The following is a 23,282-nucleotide window of genomic DNA, read 5'->3' on the forward strand; positions in this document are numbered from 1 at the left end:
GGTTAAACCCAACATACTCCCTGATGGGTACCAAAGCACAAAGGAAAAACCAGAACAATGACAACAGGTGACCCGGTATGGGCACATAACTATAGTGAGGGCCCAGCGTGGCTAAAGGAACAATTGTAGGAGTGACGGGCCCAAAGTCATACTTAGTGGACATGGGGATGGCCGAGTGTGGAGACGCCACATAGATCAATTACGAAAAGAATACAAAATAACAGAGCTGGGTGGGACCTTGGAGGTCTTCTAGTCCAGCCCCCTGCTTGATCAGGAGAGCCTATCCCATTTCAGACAAGTGGCTGTCCAGTCTGTTCGTAAAAGCCTCCAGGGATGGAGCAGTCACAACTTCTGAAGGCAAGCCGTTCCACTGATCAATTGCTCTCACTGTCAGGAAGTTTCTCCTTAGTTCTCCCGTTGCTTCGCTCCTTGGTTAGTTTCCATCCCTTGCTTCTTGTTTCACCTTCTGGTGCTTCGGCAAGCTAAAACTAAGTGCTTGGGGCCACTTGACTTGAGCTTCTCTGGAGAATCACTTGATGGCTCAATGAATGAGTTGCAGAATCTCATGCCACATAGGGCACGGGTGGGATTCAAAAATTTTAGCGACCGGTTCTCTGCCCTGTTGCAGGGTGAGCATGGCCATGGTGGGCGTGGCCTACTCGGCCTCCTTCACCTCGGTGGGGTCCGGAGGCCCTCCGAAGGCCCAAACAGCCAGACCCTGACTACCAAATATTTGAACCAACAGCTAACTCAACCCCGAGGCGATCGGAGGACTTAGCTGAGTCTGAAGAAGTCCAGCGACGCCAACCGTTCCTCCAGAGGACAGCAGGGACGACTCTGCCAATAATCCAGGGCCGGAGGGCCGAGAGGAGGAGCTGGGAGGAACAAACAGTCCCTCTGACCAGCTCGACTCACTCCCAGGGAATGAATTGCGCAGGTCAGAAAGAGTTAGGAGACACCCTGTCTACCTGCATGACTACGTGAAAAAATAACATGCAAATGTTATGCAAAAATTATGTAAATATGGTAAAATGTGTTCTGGGAGGGGAAGAGTGTAACGTATTTGAATTTTAGGAGGGAAATTTGGGCGGGAAAATGCACGTTGTTGATTGGCTGATGCCTCAGCCAAATTACTATTTAAAGAGGGGTTTTTGCCTGTTGGCTTTTGCTGGGATCACAATAAACTAAAGAGCTGTTGTCACTTGTATCGTCTCCTGCCTCTTCATTGCCCAAACTTAACAGTTTCAACTCCTACCCTCAAATGACACTATAGAGCACTGCACACCAGAACAACTAGACACAAGAACAGTTTTTTCCCGAAGGCCATCACTCTGCTAAACAAATAATTCCCTCAACACTGTCAAACTATTTACTAAATCTACACTATTAATCTTCTCATCGTTCCCATCACCCATCTTCTTCCACTTATGATTGTATGACTGTAACTTTGTTGCTGGTAATCCTTATGATTTATATTGATATTGATTGTTTCCTGATTGACTCTCATTAAGTGTTGCACCTTATGATTCTTGATGAATGTATATTTTCTTTTTATGTACACTGAGAGCATATGCACCAAAGACAAATTCCTTGTGTGTCCAATCATACTTGGCCAATAAAGAATTCTATTCTATTCTATTCTATTCTATTCTATTCTATTCTATTCTATCCTATCCTATCCTATCCTATCCTATCCTATCCTATCCTATCCTACACTTGCACATTGCCATACACATCGTCATCTTACAGAACAGAAAGTTGAGAGATAGCTGATCTCAGATTTTAGGAGATCTTATCTAGTCAAGGAACAAACTTTTTGCATGGACATCTACAGGGGAAGAGAAAGGTAGGCAAATAACCATACAAGCATAATGGAATAATCATCTCATAAATGATGCTACGATTTTAGCTACTTGCATCATATGACCTGATACAAATATCTCATCCTGAGCCTTCTCCTGGTTACATCATTGGGTGCCTATCACCAATTTGGCATCATTCGTGTCGCTGCTGTCAGGAGATCTTCAGAGTTCCTTTGGACTGAAGAAATAAAACCAGTAATTTATAATGAAATCCTCTAACAAATAAGTTTAATACCACTATAAGTTAGGATAGACTTAAAACTGTTGCATTGGACTACAACACCGCTCTCTTCCACCGTATGGATAAATTGCCAGTGTCCTTATCTAGGTAACAGCCAAGGATAAATGTTTAATGATGTCTGGAAGCGAGTAATCTGCCCTGTTTATCTTCGCATGAATGACTGCACTGATTATGCATGTACCTTTTGCTGTTTAGCACGTTGGCCTTTTCTATAGTTAGCAGCAAAATTCTCAATCCCTCTGGTTTCCTTTGCAGCTACTGTACTGATGCATTTTAATGACGAGTGGCAGACTAATCTACAGTAAAGGGGCTTAGATCTGGGCTTAGGGAATGGAGGGCATGTTCGGGAGGTGAAGAGAGGCAGTTTAATATCAAGGATGACTTAATAGATGACCTTAGAATGCTGAATAACAAGGTGAAATGCAAAATGTCATGCTTGTTTTAAGCGCCCGTTGCTTCCACCGCAGGAGCCTTGACGATCTCGGGACGCTAGAATCGGAATAAAAACGATCCTGCTGTTTTTCTTTAGCATCGGTCTTGCATGTAGACAAAGTCCATCTGTAATTATAAGTTCACAGATGTCTATTTAGCACAGATATCCTGCAGGATTAATTAGTAACTTCCTTCTTGCATCTTCCGTGCTGTTTACTGCTTCCTGGTCTTGCGTGGACGAGTGGCGAATGGCTCCTACCTTGTATTTACGTAGTGAATTTCTACCGTTTTGACTATTTGGGGAAGTGACACGTGTTTTCATTTAATTCTTTTTTAACAAAGAAAAAAAGCACCTCTCCTCTCATGGAATAAAAGAAAATAATGGAAAGAACGCCTCGGTCTCCAGAATGGCTGAATGCACCCTAGTAACTGAGGAAGAACCTTCTTTCAAAGAAAAAACTTTTAATCAAAGGCGCCACAATCGCATGCCATCAAAATGAAGCAAGTCATGAATCAGATGAATTGATACAGAAAACACTGGAACCCAATCACTGCACAATACAGCTATTTATTCCCCCCAACCCCGTTTTTAAAAAACGAGGGAGAAAAAATAGCTATTACAAAAGAAGAGGGTAAATGAGGATGCACTGAGATCCTAAATGACCACGAGCTATAGGTTTGTGTTAATATTGTAAATTTACACACTTCTCCTCTTTAGAAGAACACACACTATGAAGCAAACAGATACCTCCTAAATTTGATTTTCTCTAAGTTTTCTAATAGATGTGTTCTCATCGGGTCTCATGTCTTCTTTTGCATCAAGACTGGCTTATTTGCCTGATGAAACAGAATAACAGAGTTGGAAGGGACCTTGGAGGTCTTCTAGTCCAACCCCCTGCTTAGGCAGGAAACCCTGCACCACTTCAGACAAATGGTTATCCACTTTCTTCTTAAAAACTTCCAGTGTTGGAGCATTCACAACTTTTGGAGGCAAGTCGTTCCACTGATTAATTGTTCTAACTGTCAAGAAATTTCTTCTTAGTTCTCAACATATTGCTGTTTTGAATTTGAATGGGCCTTTGGTGGCTCAGCAGACTAAGTCTGTCTGTTATTAACACAGCTGCTTGCAATTACTGCAAGTTCAAGTCCCACCATGCCCAAGGTTGACTCAGCCTTCCATCCTTTCTAAGGTAGGTAAAATGAGGACCCAGATTGTTGGGGGCAATAAAGTTGACTTTGTATATAATATACAAATGGATGAAGACTATTGCTTAACACAGTGTAAGCCACGGAGAAGGGCGGCATATAAATTCAAATTAAAAAAACAAACATTGCTGTTAAAGTAAATACAGAGGCAGGGCTACATCTGCACCTATCACTGTATTTTGGGTATTAGAATACAAGGGCATGAACAGTTGTGGCTCCTTAGTAACTATTTCAGGATGAGGATAAATCAAAAGCAATGAGCTGGTTTCTGTTAATATTCAGGAGGGATTGTAAATCACTGGTAACAACCTCCAGAATTAGTAATTTTTTTATTTTTCTATTATGACTTCTTTCTTATTTGTGAGTTTACGATTTTTCTGCCTAGTTCAGTGATTGGTTAACCTCTCCAAAAGGTCTTCCAGGGAAGAGGACTTGAAGAGCTATGGCTTAATGGTAGATGCTCCTGTTTCCAAATGGATTCTGGTCTGAAGCCATGCCAAAGAGCTAGCTCTCCGAATGAATCTGACATCAAGGGTTAAGATCCTGCGGCCTCAAAAGTATGGATAATCTCCAGCTCTCAGAAGTCCTTGCCAACAGTGAGGGACATTAGCAGCTGTGATTTAGTGATAACTGAAAAGCTATCAGTTTTCCTCTCCTTGTAGACAATACTAAGCTCCATAGCCAAAACATCCGAGAAGGCCTTCTCAATCCTAACTAAAATAAGCAGAATACAAAATAACAGAGCTGGGTGGGACCTTGGAGGTCTTCTAGTCCAGCCCCCTGCTTGATCAGGAGAGCCTATCCCATTTCAGACAAGTGGCTGTCCAGTCTGTTCGTAAAAGCCTCCAGGGATGGAGCAGTCACAACTTCTGAAGGCAAGCCGTTCCACTGATCAATTGCTCTCACTGTCAGGAAGTTTCTCCTTAGTTCTCCCGTTGCTTCGCTCCTTGGTTAGTTTCCATCCCTTGCTTCTTGTTTCACCTTCTGGTGCTTCGGCAAGCCAAAACTAAGGGATGTCCTGCTTGGGGCCACTTGACTTGAGCTTCTCTGGAGAATCAATGAATGAGTTGCAGAATCTCATGCCACATAGGGCACGGGTGGGATTCAAAAATTTTAGCGACCGGTTCTCTGCCCTGTTGCAGGGTGAGCATGGCCATGGTGGGCGTGGCCTACTCGGCCTCCTTCACCTCGGTGGGGTCCGGAGGCCCTCCGAAGGCCCGAAACAGGCCTATTTCCAGACTTCCAGTACTTCCGATAGCCCATGTTTTGCCCTCCCAGAGCCTCCGTACGGGCCCTGCACTTACCTGGCATCTAAAATGGGCCATGTGGAGGCTCCTGGGAGGGGAGGGACAGGGTGGGCGGAGCCAGCCAGTCCTTGCAACTACCGGTTCGGTGAACCAGATGTAAAATTAGCATCCGGTTCTCCAAACCGGTCCGAACCTACTGAATCCCACCCCTGCACTTGGGACCATCGAGTGGTCATTTGGAATTGCGCAGCCCAAATTCTTCCTGCCTGCTTCTTCAGATCATCAGATACTCCTCCTTCAGAGAGGAATATCTTTGAATATAGATATATTCTATATTCTGAATATAGAATTCTGAATACAGAACTACCTATTTGTTGCCAGCACAAGGGAGATTTTTCTCTATCTACAGGCAGAAATGTCACCTTTGCACACTGAAGAAGATCCTCCCGCTGGGTAGAGGCTGTCCTAGGCTTCTGAAGACGGGGTCATTCTCCTTCCCAAAGCCTAGCGAATGTGGGTCACAGCAGGATAGGCTCCATATGGGTAATTGAATGTTTTTATGAATGGCACACTTCCATGCATTTTTCATTAAAGAAATCCTATTGTTTTCATTCATTAGGAGTTAGAGGCAAGGCAGGTATTTCGTCTGATTAAGCCGTATGGCTAATTCATCACAATCGGCAACTATTTCCAGCCTGAGAGATTATCTGCTTTAACGGGAGACTTCCAAATGGGCTCCGAGAGATTGCCCTGGAGGCACCCCTTCCATAACATTTTTCCCCCCAGAGCTGTGGGGATTGGGTGGGGTAGGGATGCTCACACTGACATTGACTCAAGGCTCAGGATTAATGGGAATCAGAGCCCTTGAACCATGTTTATTGATCCCAGGCCCTGTTCTGACCTAGGCTTCCTGAGACAGTAAAAAGCACACAATTAGTCCCCAAAACTCTCTTTTTTATTTCAACAGCTGTGAATTCTGTTCATTCACAGCCCATGATGAGTCACATATAGTTTGTAAAGAGTCCGACAGAAGTCTGCCACAGTCCTTCAGGATAAGGCTGACCAGCATCCACCTTTATCTCCCTTGACACTCTGCCAAAGACCTAATTGGCAATTAGCTTTGCAAGGCCACACGGAGCACAGAGTCAAAATGGAGCTTCAGAACTGAAACCGACCAGCATGAACAAAGTTGCTTCCTGCAAAGATTCATGTTCCTTTGCTCCTCCTTTATGTCTTATGGGAAGGGCCAATCATCTCCAAGACTTACTCACGAATCGCCCTTTTTGTCTTAACTGTTCTTGCCTTTTGGCAGCTCTGCGCATGCGCGCACTGGGAACAGGGTCCCCCTGTTCCTCTGCCTTGCTGACGTCAGATTCTGAGACTCCTGTCGTGTCCCACTCCTCCTCTGACGGCCGGGTCTGGAAAGTCTGTCTGAAGCGTGGCCACGAAGCCTCTGCAGCTTTGCCAAAGTCCTGTCAGAGTTCTCAGGGCAGGCAGGAGTCCAAGATGTGACTTCAGCAATCCAAATTAGACTTTGCCTGACTCAAAGAATGCCAGAAAGCAGATCCTTTATATAGGCCATGGGGTGTGGCTCCATGACTCAGCACTTATCCAGGCCTGCCCCTCCCTTCCTTTTGCTGGCGTCACCTCTCCATACTCTGGAAGCATGGATCCATCCACCCTCCAGCTGCCGGCAATTCCAGCTCATGACTGGCTTCAGGCTCTTCATGTTCACATGCTGTGGGGGAGGGGGTTATTTGCTCAGTTTGTCTGGGCATGGTGCCAGAACTGGGGGCAAGAGGCATGCCAGGCCATTTGTCTTGCTCCGTCTGTCTGGGCATGATGCCAGGACTGGGGGCTGGAGGCATGCCAGGCCCTTCCTCTGCACTATCAGTCTCTGGCTGAGATAACAGGAGATGAGAGAGGCCCGGCTGCGGAGAGGGGGGTGGGTGAGGCACAACAGCTCCAGAGTCAGCACATAACTCCCAGATGGCACTGGCTCCCTCTCTGCCTCCGACGCAGAGCCCTTGTCCGAGCCTTCCTCAGACTCCAGGACTAGCCCATGTTCCTCCCCAACCTCCTCACTGTCCAACTCTGCTGCCGGCTCCGCAGACTGCCTGCGGACCACAACAGGCCCGTGGAATGCTGGGAGGAAATTTTGTAAATGGACCTTATCTTCAGTTTAGTTTCTGTATCTATTCATCTCTTTAAAATTTGCTGGCGGCAGCTCGAGATCCTGCCAAGGGCTCCCTTCTAAGCACATGACCCAGAGTAAAGCAGATGCAACCTGTTTTGTGCATCCTAGTGCATTCTTACAAACACAGAGACATACAACACAACAGAAGTGAATATTTGTAGTTCAGGGTTGAACTGTGGCACCCTTGGTGCACTCTGAACTGGGTTGTCTTCTTACAGACATTTTATTACCCAACTAGACTACTTCATCAGAATTCAAAGGATGCGGGGTTTGTGCAAGAGGGCAGAACACCCAAGCACATACCCAGAGCATATCTGTGAAACAGGTGAAATGCTCCCAGTTCTGACAATCCATATTTGGAATGACTTAAAATTTCAGAACTCGTCTGAACTAATTTTGGAATTGGTTACTTGCCTTTCCAGCCCTTGATTTTATTTTTATTTATTTATTTATTCAATTTCTACAGCCACCGAACTATCATCCTTACTGTAAGAAAAATGATGGAGAACTAAAGAACTTTTCAATGTCCTTAATAAAAGTATTGCTCTGTTATGAGTGCTAGATTTTTTTCCCCCATTATCAATAATTCAGCTGATCCCAGTTTTTATAAATATAATACAGAGCAGCATTTCTCATCCCTAGCAACTACCGTGTTTCCCCAAAAATAAGACCTAACTAGAAAATAATCCCTAGCATGATTTTTTTCAAGATGCTTGTATTATAAGTCTTCCCCCCCCAACAAATAAGCCCCAGTTAAGATTGTCAGCCAGACAGACGCAGTACCCTAGTTCCCCAAAAATAAGACCTAACCGGAAAATAAGCTCCAGTGTGTCTTTTGGAGCAAAAATTAACATAAGACTCAGTCTTATTTTTGGGAAAACATGGTATTAGATGAGCATGACTGACTAGGGAACTATGGAAGTTGAAGTCCACTCATCTTAAACTTGCTAAGAAACACTGATATAGAGCATTTATTATCGAAGAAAAGCAAACAGCTGGTGGAAACTATTAAGAGGTGTATCTATTTGAAAAGTTTAGGGTTGTTATATATGAATTTGGATTCTGTATGCTTGTTAAATGCAAGGGTCAGCAAAAAAACTATATTTAGTTTCATGAGTCTAGAGACCATCTCTCGTGAATTCACCTTAGATCAGGGGTGAAATGTTCCCAGTTCAGACCAGATCGCCCGATCCAGTAGCGATGGTGGTGGGTGGTTCAGAGAACCAGTAGCAAAAATCCCTGCCCCCCACCCGCCCATGCCCAGCTGAGCCGCATGATCATCAGAGCCTCTTTTTTTTTTAACTTTTAAAAGCATTTTTTCTTCGGCCGAAAAAATGCTTTTAAAAGTAAAAAAAAAAAAAAAAAGGCTCTGATGATCATGGGACTCAGCTGGGATTGTCAGAACCTTTTAAAAGCATTTTTTCTTCGGTCGAAAAAATGCTTTTAAAAGTAAAAAAAAAAAAGGCTCTGATGATCATGGGGCTCAGCTGGGATTGTCAGAACCTTTTAAAAGCATTTTTTCTACAACTTCTTCGGCCGAAGAGGTTGTAAAAAAATGCTTTTAAAAGGTTCTGGCGATCAGGCAACTCATCTGGATTCGTCAGAACCCTTTAAAAGCATTTTTTACAACCTCTTTGGCCGAAGACGTTGTAAAAAATGCTTTTCAAAGTTAAAAAAAAAAAAGTTGGCCATGCCCACCCAGTCATGTTACCCCCAACCAAGCCACGCCCACAGAACCAGTAGTAACATATTTTACATTTCACCCCTGCCTTAGATGTAATTTCCAGAATTCCGGTATTTGCATTAAAAATGTTATTTCACACCTGGGTTGGTTTTTCTGTTTAACTTTCCTGTTAAACTGTTCAACTCCACTCAGAACAAGAGGTCGTTTGATGACATTTCAGAATGATTATTGCAGTTTGTTTGCCTGGAAGATAAGGAGATCTTAAGTAGCGATATCCTACAGGTTCCGTGCACCATTCAATGATTTAAATTTATCTCTATCAGGCTCAGGGCATTAAGCAATATTTAACATTATCAAAATATAAGACCAGTTGCAAGTGCTTTTTGAGCTGGTTGATTGCTTATAGTCGTTTCATTACCCAGTTAGAACCATTGGCCTGGAAGAGACCTTAGAGGTCTTCTAGTCCAGGGGTCTCCAACCTTGGTTCCTTTAAGACTTGTGGACTCTGAGAGTTGAAGTCCACAAGTCTTAAAGGGACCAAGGTTGGAGACCCCTGTTTTAGTCCAAACCCCTTCTCAAGGCAGCAGACTTTATGCCATCCTAGACAAGGGGGTCCAATCGTTTCTTGAAAGCCTCCAGCGATGGAGCACCCACAACTCTGGGACTTAACCTGTTCCATTAATTAACTGTTCTCACTGTCAGGAAGATTGGTTCTCTCTTTAACAAGCTTCCACCCATTGCTTCTTGTTCTGCCCTCAGGTCAGTTGTGGGATTCAGCTTGAATAGAATAGAATAGAATAGAATAGAATTTTTATTGGCCAAGTGTGATTGGACACACAAGGAATTTGTCTTGGTGCATATGCTCTCAGTGTACATAAAAGAAAAGATACGTTCATCAAGGTACAACATTTACAATACAACATTGTTCTCTCCAGATTGCGCAAACCAGTAGCAGTGACAGTGGGAGGCTCCACTCATCTGACCTGATGTAACGTGTGCCTACTGCGCATGCACAGAAAGCTGCGCGCATGCACAGATGAGGCGTGTGTTAGCAGAGCGTGTGCGTGAGCGCAAAATCACATTTGCGAACCAGTAGGGAAGGTAAATGAATCCCACCACTGCCTCAGGTGCTTTAGAGTGTGAATCAACCTCCTCTTCTTTGTGATTGGCCCTCAAGTATTGGAAGACACCTGTCATATCTCCCCGCATCTGTTGCTTCGTTAGGCTAGAGATATTTAATTCCCTTAACCGTTCATCGTAAGATTTAGCCCCCAATCTCCTTATCATCCTTGTTGCTCTTCTCTGCTCCTGTTCTGTCTCCTTCCCCACTTCGGAGTAACGAGCTGGCCTTCAGCCAGTGGATTCATGGCTCTTATCAGTCCTGGCAGAGAAATCGCAGCTGCCTGCCAAAGTTCAAACAAATGACTCGCAGTGTAAGACTTCAGCTCTCTTTGAAACGGTTCAGCTAATCTTTTGCTCCCTGTGGAGTATGAGCAGTCCCAAAGCTCCTTATATATCCTATATATTCCCTTTGATGACGCTGCCTCTCTAATCTTCTGAAGCGCGGGTTAATCCAAGCTTGATTATTATTATTATTATCAGCTGGGTCTGAAGGCGTAGCCTGAGGAAGGGAGGAATCGGGATGACGGCCTCATTACGTCCTCCGACTGGCCTGGTTCTGGCTCCTGGAGCCGGGCCAAAGGAATCAGTGCTCCCGAGGTAAGCCTTACCGGCCCTTCCCACTCACTCTCGGAGTCATTTTCGGGCATGGGGCCAGGTTCGGGGGCTGGAATCACAACAGCCCCCTTTCTAAGGTCTCAGCGTCTTTTCTGTGTCATAATGATCAGAACTGGACATAATATTCCGAGTGCAGCCTCACTAGTGCAGTATAAAGTGGTACTATCACTTCTTGCGATCTTGATGCTATGCCTCTGTTGATGCAGCCCAGAACTGCATTGGCTTTTTTTTAGCAGTTGCAGCACACTGCTGGCTCATACTTAAGTGGTGGTCCATTAGGACATCTGATCCCTCCCACAGTTACTGGTTTTGAGCCAGGTGCTGCTTATTCTGTACCTGTGCATCTGGTGACCTCATCACTGCATCATCAATAAGGCCACATGAATTCACGAACTCATAAGACCATATAAAAATGTGGGACATTTGCTTGCCCAGGAATAATGCTACATGCTTGCTTTAAGAAAGACTCCCATTTTTAAATAATTGATACTTGAATGGAAATAAATTTGGCTACATACAGAGATCAGCACTGCACCTTGGTTATGGAAGAATTCCACAGGTTAGATCAGTGGTAGTCAACCTGGTCCCTACCGCCCACTAGTGGGCGTTCCAGCTTTCATGGTGGGCGGTAGAGGTTTTGTCCGATACTGAAGCACTTTCCTTTTTTAAAATTTAATTGACTTTTTTTAAAAAAATCATAGCATTATTTAAAAACATTTTCATTAGGTTTTCATAAAAATTCCTGTGACAATTTAAATTTCTGAAAATATACTATTTGTATCGCCCGCGCATAAGTTTAGTTCACGTTACGTAAGTGAAACTAAACGGCGCTATAGTGCGACTGCAAACAAAAGAGCCTCGTCCCAGAATAGCTCGCGCATCTCCCCCCACATCACCCAGCTGTAACAGACAAGCAGAGCTGGTAGCGCCCCTCCCCCAAACCCAATCCACGATGCACGAGAGGCATGCGCAGACAATGATACATGGCGCATTACTGTGGAACCGGTGGGAAGTTAGAAAATTTTACTACTAACAGAGATACAAAAGTGGGCAGTAGGTATAAAAAGGTTGACTACTCCTGGGTTAGATCAAATAGGTCATTAAGTGCATTATATTAAAATTGGCGATTGGTCATGTGTTTGTGGCAAGTCTGGAAATTACCATAATTTGGTGCTTACCAACCATACATCCCCATATTTGTGTGAATTCTAGACTGGGTCTTGGGAGGAAGGAGATTAATAATTGAAAAAAAAACTTATTTCAGTTTTATGCTTTGCTTTGCTGGTAAGGTATAAGAATGGGACTTAATTTAGTCTGTTTTAGGAAGATGGGGGACTAATACAGAATTATCATAAGTCTTTGAAATGTCCAGAATGATAAGCTAAATTCATAGAGGATTCTGGAGAGAAGAAGCTCAGAATGGAGGTTCTCCTTGGCAGTTAGAGCTCCTACAATGGCTTAATAAGATATTAAGAATATCTTAATAATAAATAATACCATAAGAAAGGCTGAGTGCCTAAGAATTGAGGCCTTTGAACTCTGGTACTGGAGAAGACTCCTGCAAATCCCTTGGACTGCAAGGCGAACAAACTGGTCAGTCCTAAAGGAGATCAACCCTGACTGCTCTTTAGAAGGCCAGATCCTGAAGATGAAACTGAAATACTTTGGCCACCTAATGAGAAGGAAGGACTCGCTAGAGAAGAATCTAATGCTGGGAAAGATTGAGGGCAAAAGAAGAAAGGGACGACAGAGAATGAGATGGCTGGATGGAGTCACTGAAGCAGTCGGCGTGAGCTTAAATGGTCTCCAGAGGATGGTAGAGGACTGGAAGACCTGGAGGAACGTTGTCCATGGGATTGCAATAGATCAGACATGACTTCGCAACTAACAAAACAACAATACAGTGGCTGAATGGACTAGGCATCTTTAGTGGCTCTCGAAGATGGATTGTTGGTCTGATGTTTTTTATTCAAAGGAAGGTTGGCTGGCAAGTCTAAAAATAGACCAAAAAGTTGATACTAATTAGGATTTATTGAATGCTGCATGAGTCTGGAAGAGGACTCTGAAGACTTTGAAGGTGTGTTCTTGGAAGGAGTTGACTTAAGGATAATAAAATCAAGGAGACGTTCATTTAGATGACCTCAAAACTGGGATTGAAGATAGATGGAAGAAACATGAAAAAAAGATACATCTACCAAAGGACTTTCAATTTAGCAACTATCAGCTCTTCAGAATGAGAGTGAATGGTGAAAATGCCAACTAATCTTTTAAGCCCATTTCTTGTTCCTAGATAAGAGCAGGACTAGAAATTAAGGATTGAGGTGGGGGCACATATGCCACATCATCCAGGATTAAGATTTCACCTATTTAGAATGCTTCTGAGAAAAATGCAGACAAAAATAGGTGTAGAGAGCTTCAAGCTTTGCTACACTTAGCTATGCTGTGTGCATCTTACAGAAGCAGAGAGACCCACACAGCAAAGAATAAGAAACAATGAGAAAAATGAAACTTTTAATCATGTTTGATTGAACTAGCTTCTTTCATTGTTGCTTTCAGCATAAAAAAAAGGTGAAACACTGGAATTGCTGTGATCCTAAACTTTTCAGTCCGATCTTGGAAACTCATCCCCGCTTCCAGTGGTGGGATTGAAATAATTTAACAACTGGTTTGCTCCGGGTCAGGTTGGCTGTTGTGGGACGCGTGGCCCATCTCCATCCTTCAGCTCCACCGCACATGCAGGATGAGCCTCCCGCGACGGCCAGCCTGACCCTGGGTGAACCGGATGTTACATTACCACCACCACCCTGCTATCAAAGTGGATCCTGGGTGCTGCGCTGCAATGGAGAAATGGGAAATGAAGCGGCCGGCACAAGGGAAGGAGGAGAAGCAGGGAGAAGAAAGAGGGAAAGGGGCCTTCTTCCCTTGTGACGGCCATTCCATTGCTGTTTTTCCATTGCAGCGCCATGCAGCGCCCACGATCCACTTTGATAGCTGGGGTGGGTGGGTAATTTAACAACCAGTTTGCCTGAACCAGCTGAATCCCACCACTGCTAAATTCCCAGTGTTCATTTGCATATCATTCTTACAATGATTTTAAGAACCCTTTAATAACTTGCATCCAAGTGGCGTAGGCAGCTGTTTGTGGAATGCATCACTTCAGAAGAGCTTCTGTTTAAATAAGGCACTTTAGCTGGCTTTCTGAATCAGGTAGATGATTCATCAGAATCAAGTGAGAGAACCATAAATCCATGTGACAGCTTGGGAAGGCTTTCAAACATGGGTAAAAGTACATTTTGGAAATCAATGCAGAAAAATCGATCCGATTGAGCGTTACAAAGCATCTACTTAAATTGATTATTTTTTTTGTACCAATGCAAACCATTGAATTGAATTGGATTACATTCAGTGATCTGAATGGAATGAAGAATTTATTTTATTTATAATCAGCTCAATTGCCCATGATATAATTCACTCAATTAGCAAGATAAAAAGAAGCGCCCGACAAAAATAAAATAACAATCGCTTAATTCAACAATGCAATGAATTATAAACTTTTCCAAGACCCACAACAAGGAAGTTAACAAGTCACAACTAAACTAATAACCCCCTTACCATAAACACTACTGAACAAAAATTGGCAACGCTTGTGGAAATTTTTAATGTAACAAGCACTAGCTATAAGACTGTGCATAAGATCATAGGGAGGCTGGGAAAGAGAGAGAGAGGGAATGCAGTACATAAATAATCAAGAGGACACCTCATATCACAAAGGATAATTAACTTGGGTGGAAAGAAACCTGGGAATAATTGTTACAAAGCAATCCGTGAGACTCTGCCTTAATTGAGTGATGAGGCTAGATGAATCACGAGTATTCAGAAAGATGGAGAGGATGGTCTTCTCCAGAGGTGGGTTTCACATTTTGTTACTACTGGTTTGCCCCACCCGGACGCACCTGGTTCTCATGCGTGCTTGCCTTCCGCACATGTGCCCGGCCTCAAAAACATGCCTAAATAAGGACAGCATAGAGCCGGGGCAGGTGGGAGATTTCCACTACCGGTTTGCCTGAACCGGTCTGAACTGGCTGAATACCATCTCTGGTCTTCTCCCAAGATCTCTCTTCAACCACTGAAGATTTAAGGCATGGTGGTCCCCATGGCTTGGGATCAGATTATTTGAAAGACCATTTTCTCTTGGTCACATCTACCCTACCTACCAGAGGGGGAAGGCAAGGGATGCTGCAAATCTTCTTTCCATCTAGTGCAGGGGTGTCAAACTCAAGGCCCGGGGACCTGCGGGGCCGCCCTGGAAACAGCAAAGGACTGGGCTGCGGTGCCTCTGCCAGAAAAAAACAGAACTCAGGAGGACCACCTGTGGCTCTGGCAAGCTCCGTTTTTGGCTGCGATGTCCTGCAACCCTCTGCCAGTGAAAATGGAGTTCGGGAGCCTGTTTTTGCTAGCAGAGTGCTCGGGCCGTCACAGGCGCCTATGACACGAGTGACGTCGAGCTGGCCACCCCCACCCTGGCCACGCCCACCCTGGTGCCCCGAGGTCAAACACAACCCTGATGTGTTCCTCAATAAAATTGAGTTTGACACCCCTGATCTAGTGGGACCAAGAACAAGGGCTCTATAGTGTCTCTGCTCCCTATAGAGCATCATCCCTGCATTCCCCTCCCCATTTTGACACTCTTTCACAAGGCCCTAAAAGAAGGGGTCTCCAACCTTGGCAACTTTAAGACTTGGGGACTTCAACTCCCAGAATTCCTCAGCCAGCTTTGCTGGCTGGGGAACTCTGGGAGTTGAAGTCCCCAAGTCTTAAAGTTGCCAAGGTTGGAGACCCTGCCCTAAAAGACGTGGTTTTGGTGATGGGCTTGGAGACCCCAGAGTGGGATGAAGCCCATCAAGAGGCTCGTTCGACTGATTGTTATCACTGGGGGGAGTGATTATCATTTTTAATTTATATGAGGTTTTTTTAATCTTTGTAAACAGCCCAGAGCTGATGAGAGTGAGTTGGGCAACCATATATACATTTTCATAAAGAAATGAATGTTTTGGCTGGCCAGGGCCACATTGAGTGAAGAAAAATTGTCTTGGGCTGCATATAAAATATATAATATGGTTAATCACAGTTATAACAATATAGTAAATATAGTAAATAATAAACTTCCTTTATTTTTAAATATTTTTTATTATCTTGTGGGTCCACATTATTAGTTGTCCAGGGCTGCATGTGGCCCATGAGGTGTGGGTTAGGCATGCCTAATTTAAGGCAAGATACTTTTGATTTAGGGATATGGTGGCTCAGTGGCTAAGACCAGTTCAAATCCCTAGCGCTGCGTAATGGAGTGAGCTCCCGTTACTTGTCCCAGCTTCTGCCAACCTAGCAGTTCGAAAGCACGTAAAAAATGCAAGTAGAAAAATAAGGACCACTTTTGGCGGGAAAGTAACAGCGTTCTGTGCGCCTTTGGCGTTGAGTCATGCTGGCCACATGACCACGGAGACGTCTTTGGACAGCGCTGGCTCTTCACCTTAGAAACGAAGAGGAGCACCGCCCCCTAGAGCTGGAAATGACTAGCACGCATGTGCGGGGGCACCTTTACCTTTACCTTACATTTAATTTGGAAGACAAATTCTTTCATGAACTCAACTCTAACTCTGTATTTGTTGGCCTGAGTTCATTGAATTCTGTATAGCCAGTCCCTGTTTGAATCTCAGATTTATAAGTCAAAATGACTGCAACCCATATATAGGCAGTCCTCGACTTACAACAGTTCTCTTAGTGACCAGTCAAAGTTACAACATTACTGAAAAAAAGCAACGCGACCCTTTTTCACACTTATGACTGTCGCAGCATCCTCATGGCTACATGATTTTCATTCGGATGCTTGGCAGCTGACTCACATTTATGGTGGTTGCAGTGTCCCAGGGTCATGTGATCCCCTTTTGCAACCTTCTGACCAGCAAAGTCAAATGGGAAACCAGATTCACTTAACAAACTGTGTTACTAATTTAAGTCAGGGCTCTCCAACCTTGTCAACTTTAAGCCTGGCGGACTTCAACTCCCAGAATTCCCCAGCCAGCCAAGCTGGCTGGGGAATTCTGGGAGTTGAAGTCCACCAGGCCTAAAGTTGACAAGGTTGGAGACCCCTGATTTAAGTAACTGCAAAGAATTGGACAAAAACTTAGTGACTGAACAATAACCAACTTTCGTATACAAGTCATATGATCTGCTTGTTGAGCAATACAGTAGGATGAACGTAGCAACCGGTAGGTGACATTTAATTTCGACTTACTGATACTTTATTATATAAATGGGCTACTTCCTTATTAGCTTATGTGTAACCATGATCTTAAAAGGATAAACTATAGGTCAACCGAAATCTGATCTAACATGGAATGTGTTCATAATAAAACTCAGCTATGGAAAATGACAGGGAAACGTACTATGTGATTATCATTCACCATTAGAAATGACTACATTGTGAAATTATGGATGTCTACTTAGATGTAGGTCATATGAAGTTCAGTCAAAGTTGCTTCGCAGTAAATCCGTAAAGGATACAGATGAGATTTCATAGGTTACATGCTCATAATATAGTGTCTTTATAAAATCATCCTCAGTTAATTTTTCTCTTCCGCAATTAATTTCTCTGTCTTAACCAGTGCAGAATTCTCTAAATGAAGAGCAAATTACAAGATCCAGGTTTAGCAAAGGCAGCACGTTAAGTTAAGTAGATTCATTTTCAGTGATTGCCAGGGAAAAGTAATAAACACATTGACCAAGTTTGGAAACAGTCGACTCTTTGGAATAAACAAGAATTTTTAAAATCCAGGAATGTCTGTAAAAGCATGGCTTGTTGGCTTCCTAAATATTGAGCAAACAGGTTTGTGCAGCTGTGTACAATTAGATGAAGCTAAAGGACTATTTATATAATAGCAATTCATATGCATTTACAAGATACAAAACGTTACTCAAGAGAGGCATTCAAATAACCTGAAAATGTTTTCCACCATTGTTTGAACTGGATAACAACAGCACTTCGATTTATATACCGCTCCATAGTGCTTTACAGAGCACCCTGAGCAGTTTACAATGCTATTGCCCCCAACAATCTGGGTCCTCATTTTACCAACCAAAGGATGGAAGTTTGAGTCAACCTTGAGCCAGTCAGGATCGAACTGCAGGCAGAGTTAGCCTGCAATACCACATTTTAACCACTGCACTGTCATGAATGATGATGTTGATGGGATTGCATTGTTGACATAAGTGGTGACTGCCATTCTCTCCTCTGAATAACATTAGTTGAGTTCATAAGCCATGCTTTGTTTCAGTTAACAATTCTACAGGTACGTATCAGAATCCACAATAAGCTTAGAGCAGTGGAGAGACTTTGCCACTATCAAGAAAAGTTAAAAATAGAATAAAATAGAGTAGAGTAGAGTAGAGTAGAGTAGAGTAGAGTAGAGGAATAGAATAGAATAGAATAGAATAGAATAGAAGAGAAGAGAAGAGAAGAGAAGAGAAGAGAAGAGAAGAGAAGAGAAGAGAAGAGAATAGTTCATCATTTTATTTATTTTCATGCCCCCCTTAGGCTGGCCTGATGGCATTTCCAATGCCCCATTTTCTCATTCAAATTGCACAGTTGGTTCTAGCATTGAGACAGACCTCCTTCGTCTCATATTTATAGGGTGCTTGCATTGGCATCCTTCAGTCTCAAAAGACTATGGCAGTGATGGTGAACCTCTTAGGCACCGTGCCCAAAGTGCGTGCGCACGACCAAACTGCAAGGCGTGGGTGCATGCGCACGTGCCTTGTGCATGCGCGCCCATGCCCTGCACATGCGTGGCAGAGGCCCAAAGACCAGCTGGCCACTGAGAGGCTCACGAACATGCGTGGCAGAGACCCGAAACAGAGCTGGGGCGACGCCATGCATGCCCACAGAGAGGGCTCTGTGTGCCACTTCTGGCACCCGTGCCATAGGTTCACCACTACTGGACTACGGCATCGTGCTCTGGAAAGAGATCCTAAAACAGCATCTAGTGTGGCTAAAAAGGCCAATTCGAGAGTGGCAATCCCTTCCACACTGAGGGCAGATACATTCTGTCCCCTGCCCAGCCCCCAGATTTTGCTGGTTCCGGGACTGCCTCTTTGCCTCAGCCTGCCGAACAAATGTCTCTTCGAATTGGAGAAGGCCATGCTGCGTCTTTAGCCTCCAAACTGAACGATCGGAGGTCAAGGTTTCCCAGTTGTTAAGGTCCATTCCCAGGGCCTTTGGGTCCCTCTTGCATGTATCCTTATATCGCAGCTGTGGTCTCCCTCTGAGGCGCTTTCCCTGCACTAATTCTACGTACAGGAGATCTTTTGGAATCCGACCATCAGCTATAGGGTGCTACAAGAAAAAGAAATTACAGATATCCTGCACTTCTCTGTCTGTTAAAATTGGTGGCATTCTGTTGTGCCTTGCTCGCTCCCCCCGATGCAGCCGGGCCCCTCTTATCTCCTGCCAGACGCTGATAGTGCTGAAGAATGCCCTGGCATGCCTCCAGCCCCCAGCCCTGGCACCATGCCCGGACAGGCCGAACAAACAAACCTCCCTCCGATAGCACGTGTGCCTGAAGCTAGCCACGAGCTGGGATTACCAACAGCTGGAGACAAAACAATGCAATGGATAGATCCCCGCTTCCGGATAATGGAGAGGCGGTGTCAGCAAAAGGAAGGGAGGGGCAGGCCTGGATAAGTGCTGAGTCATGGAGCCACACCCCATGGCCTATATAAAGGATCTGCTTTCTGGCATTCTCTGAGTCAGGCAAAGTCTAACTTGGATTGCTGAAGTCACATCCTGGTCTCCTGCCTGCCCGAGAACTCTGACAGAATTTTGGCAAAGCTGCAGAGGCTTTGCAGCCACGCTTGATACGGACTTCCCCGACCCGGCCGTCAGAGGAGGAGTGGGACACGATACATTGGGAGGTGACCTACCAAATGATAGGACCTGCTTCAAAATCACATTGGTGGTTTTTAATTGCATCTATCAGGAAATTAGAACACCAGTGAAAAGCTGGATGTTTCTAAGGACCATTTTTTATTTTTGGTTCTGATACCATGAACTTAAAATCAAGGTTAAAGAATGCTAACACCTTTTACAATAAAATTGATTGGCAAGCCGCCGTTCTTTTCTCTATAAATGAACTCCTGTTGCAACCAGGAATCTTCTGAAGCCCATCAACCTTGCGTTGACCTTCCCTGGTAATGAAATCTACCCTTTTAGCAAATGCTGTGCAGCTCAGTTCCTGTTTTATGATATCTATGTTGTTTATAATGTTAGAATGACCTCCCCATGGTCACACAATCACAATTTTTGAGAGTCATGTTTTTGGGAAGAATGGAAGCAGAATCAACACCTTTCACTCTTATTCAGGAGTGGGCTGCTGGTGGTTCGCAGGGGTTCGAGAGAACCTCTAGCTAAGATTCTGTGCAGAGAACCCCCAGATCCCACTCCTGGCTGGCCCCACCTACCCCTCCCTTCCCTGGTGGCCCCTTTTGGATGCAGGTAAGTGCAGGGTGCACATGGAGGCTTGGGGAAGGCGAAAAATGAACCTACCGGAAGTTCGGGAAGGGCCTCTGGAGCCTGGGGAGACCGTATTCGCTCTCCCAGAGCCCAGGGAGGGTAAAAACAACCCTCCCTGGATCCCCAGCGCAGGTCCAGGCACTTCCCTCATGTGCGAATGCTTTGCCTCTTGGGCGAATTGGGGAGGGCAAAAAGAAAGAATAACTCCCCGGGATGGAGCATCTACATCTGCGTCTGCACGTGTCTCTCCTGGATGAAAGCTGCGGTCTCCCCCGTGAAGGCTTAATGCTCATTCCCCTCAACCAAGGAGAGAGAGACAGAGAGAGAGAGGATGAGTAGCTGGCCGCCCCACCTCCCCATCTTCCCCGCATCTCTCGCTTCCCCCCCACCCTTTCCACAGGCGGTGTCCCCTGAAGGCTGCACGGAGTGCTTGGTGACAGGCGACACTCTGGCCATCCACTACACAGGTATTCTTGAAGATGGCCACGTTATTGATACTCCAGTCTCCCGTGATTCATTGCAAGTGGAATTGGGTAAAAAACAAGTCATCCCTTCCTGTTAAAGACTACTTCAGCTTCAATCGCAATAATACAAGAGCAAACAATAGATTCAAACTTCATGTTAACCGCTTCAATCTTGATTGCAGAAAATATGACTTTTGTAACAGAGTTGTTAATGCTTGGAACACACTGCCTGACTCTGTGGTCTCTTCTCAAACTCCCAAAATCTTCAACCTAAAACTGTCTACTATTGACCTCACCCCGTTCCTAAGAGGACTATAAGGGGCGTGCATAAGAGCACAAAAGTGCCTACCATTCCTGTCCTATTGTTTTCTTTCATTATATGTGCTTATATATAATATTGTGACAAAAATAAATAATTTTTTTAAAAAAGGATTTAGAACAGGGTCTGCTGAATATGTGTGTTGGGGAGAAACGAAGAGCCATTACCCCCCCCTCACCTGGCATATGGCAAGCGAGGTCCCCCCCCCTGCAGCTATACCAGCTGATGCTGTTCTGCAATTTGAAATTGAATTAATCCAGCTCTTCAGAGCCAATTACTGGCAGAAGCTTTTCAACAATATACTCCCCTTGCTGAGCATTGGGCTTGTCCCAGCCCTGCTGGGATTGATTGGCTACTATCTCTACAAGAAAGCCCAAATGCCCCAAATATCTAAAGTCCCAAAGCCCACTGCAACTACATAGCAAAAAAGGCTCTAAGAGTTGTAAACCTAATTTTGCGTAGCTTCTTTTCCAAAAACTCTACACTACTAACCAGAGTATACAAAACATTTGCTAGACCTATTCTTGAATACAGCTCACCTGTCTGGAACCCATACCACATCTCTGACATTAATACAATTGAACGAATCCAGAAATATTTTACAAGAAGAGTTCTCCGCTCCTCTGAAAACAACAAAATACCTTATACCACCAGACTTGAAATCCTGGGATTAGAAAACTTAGAACTCCGCCGGCTCCGACAAGACATGTGTTTAACACACAAAATCATCTATTGCAATGTCCTTCCTGTTAAAGACTACTTCAGCTTCAATCGCAATAATACAAGAGCAAACAAGAGATTCAAACTTCATGTTAACCACTTCAATCTTGATTGCAGAAAATATGACTTTTGTAACAGAGTTGTTAACGCTTGGAACACACTACCTGACTCTCTGGTCTCTTCTCAAACGCCCAAAAGCTTTAACCAAAAACTGTCTACCATTGACCTCACCCCATTCCTAAAAGGACTATAAGGGGTGTGCATAAGAGCACAAAAGTGCCTACCGTTCCTGTCCTATCGCTTCCTTTCATTATATATACACTTATATGTTGTATGGTTGTTTCATGCTTATGCTTATATATATTGTTGTGACAAAAAAAAAAGAAAGAAAAAAAGAAAGAAACTCAAGGAAGGGAAGAAAAACAAGGCCAAAAAGAAATAAAGTCTTTATCTTTTTCACAACAACAACAACAACTACCACCACCCCGCCGCCATGGTGCAGGAGGCTAACTAGGCCACGCCCACCCAGCAACCAGACAGAGAACCCCTTGCTAAAATTTTTGAAGCCCACCCCTGCTCTCATTATTAGGAGCCACATCTCCATCAGTGGTGGATTTCAAAAAATTTTTACTACCGGTTCTGTGGGCGTGGCTTGGTGGGCGTGACAGGGGAAGGATACTGTAAAATCTCCATTCCCTCCCCACTCCAGGGGAAGGTTACTGCAAAAATCCCAATTTCCTCCTGATCAGCTGGGACTTGGGAGGCAGAGAATAGATGGGGGGCAGAGCCAATCAGAATTTTTACTACCGATTCTCCAAACTACTCAAAATATCCGCTACCGGATCTCCAGAACTGGTCAGAACCTGCTGAAACCCACCTCTGATTTCCATTCTTCTTTTCGCCTAGAAATAAAACCCTTCATGATGAACTCGATTTTAGCAGAGTGTAAAGATCTACTACAAGCATTGATGGAATTAATGTGTCAAACAATAAATGGGAAAGAACATGCAAGCTACATCAGCAGAGTATCCACCAGCTAGTGGATACTCCACTAGTAGGCCATATTCCCAATCTTCAAGGAGAAGAGAACTAGAAATAACTGGGAGACAAAAATAAAAAATGCCAAAGGGAGGCATGACCAAGATCATTTGGTATCCAAAACAAAATCTTCAATCCAAAATAAAATCTTATCTTATCTTAAATAAGCAAGAGAAGAAGAAATTAGACTCTTTTGAGCAATGTATTCCTTGGACAGGAAGGGTGACCAACAAGCAAGTAATGGAACACATAACACCAGGCATGTCACTGAAAGTGGGGGGGAGGGTCACAAAACTGCGTCTCACTTATTTTGGCCATGTCATGCAGGGGAATTGACTGGAGAAAACAATTATGCTGGGAAGAGTTAGTGATAAAAGGGAACCAGGCCACCAAAGAATACGATGGCTGGACACCATCAAAGCTGACACCAGCCAGAGCGTAGAAAAACTCAAAGAAGCAATGCAAGATTGTAAAATATGGAGAGACCTGGTCCATCAAATTACCAAGTGTTGGACATGACTGGATGTATAACATCATCATCACCTCCACCACCACCTCCATCATCATCAT

General features: G+C 44.2%; 1 pseudogene; it reads left to right on the forward strand.

The window, feature by feature from the left end:
* Window positions 1-18,329: 18,329 nt before the first annotated feature.
* On the forward strand, window positions 18,330-22,116 carry LOC131202587 (peptidyl-prolyl cis-trans isomerase FKBP11-like; annotated as a pseudogene).
* The last annotated feature ends 1,166 nt before the right edge of the window (window positions 22,117-23,282 follow it).

This window comes from Ahaetulla prasina, chromosome 7 (genome assembly GCF_028640845.1).
Source record: "Ahaetulla prasina isolate Xishuangbanna chromosome 7, ASM2864084v1, whole genome shotgun sequence".
NCBI lineage: Eukaryota > Metazoa > Chordata > Lepidosauria > Squamata > Colubridae > Ahaetulla > Ahaetulla prasina.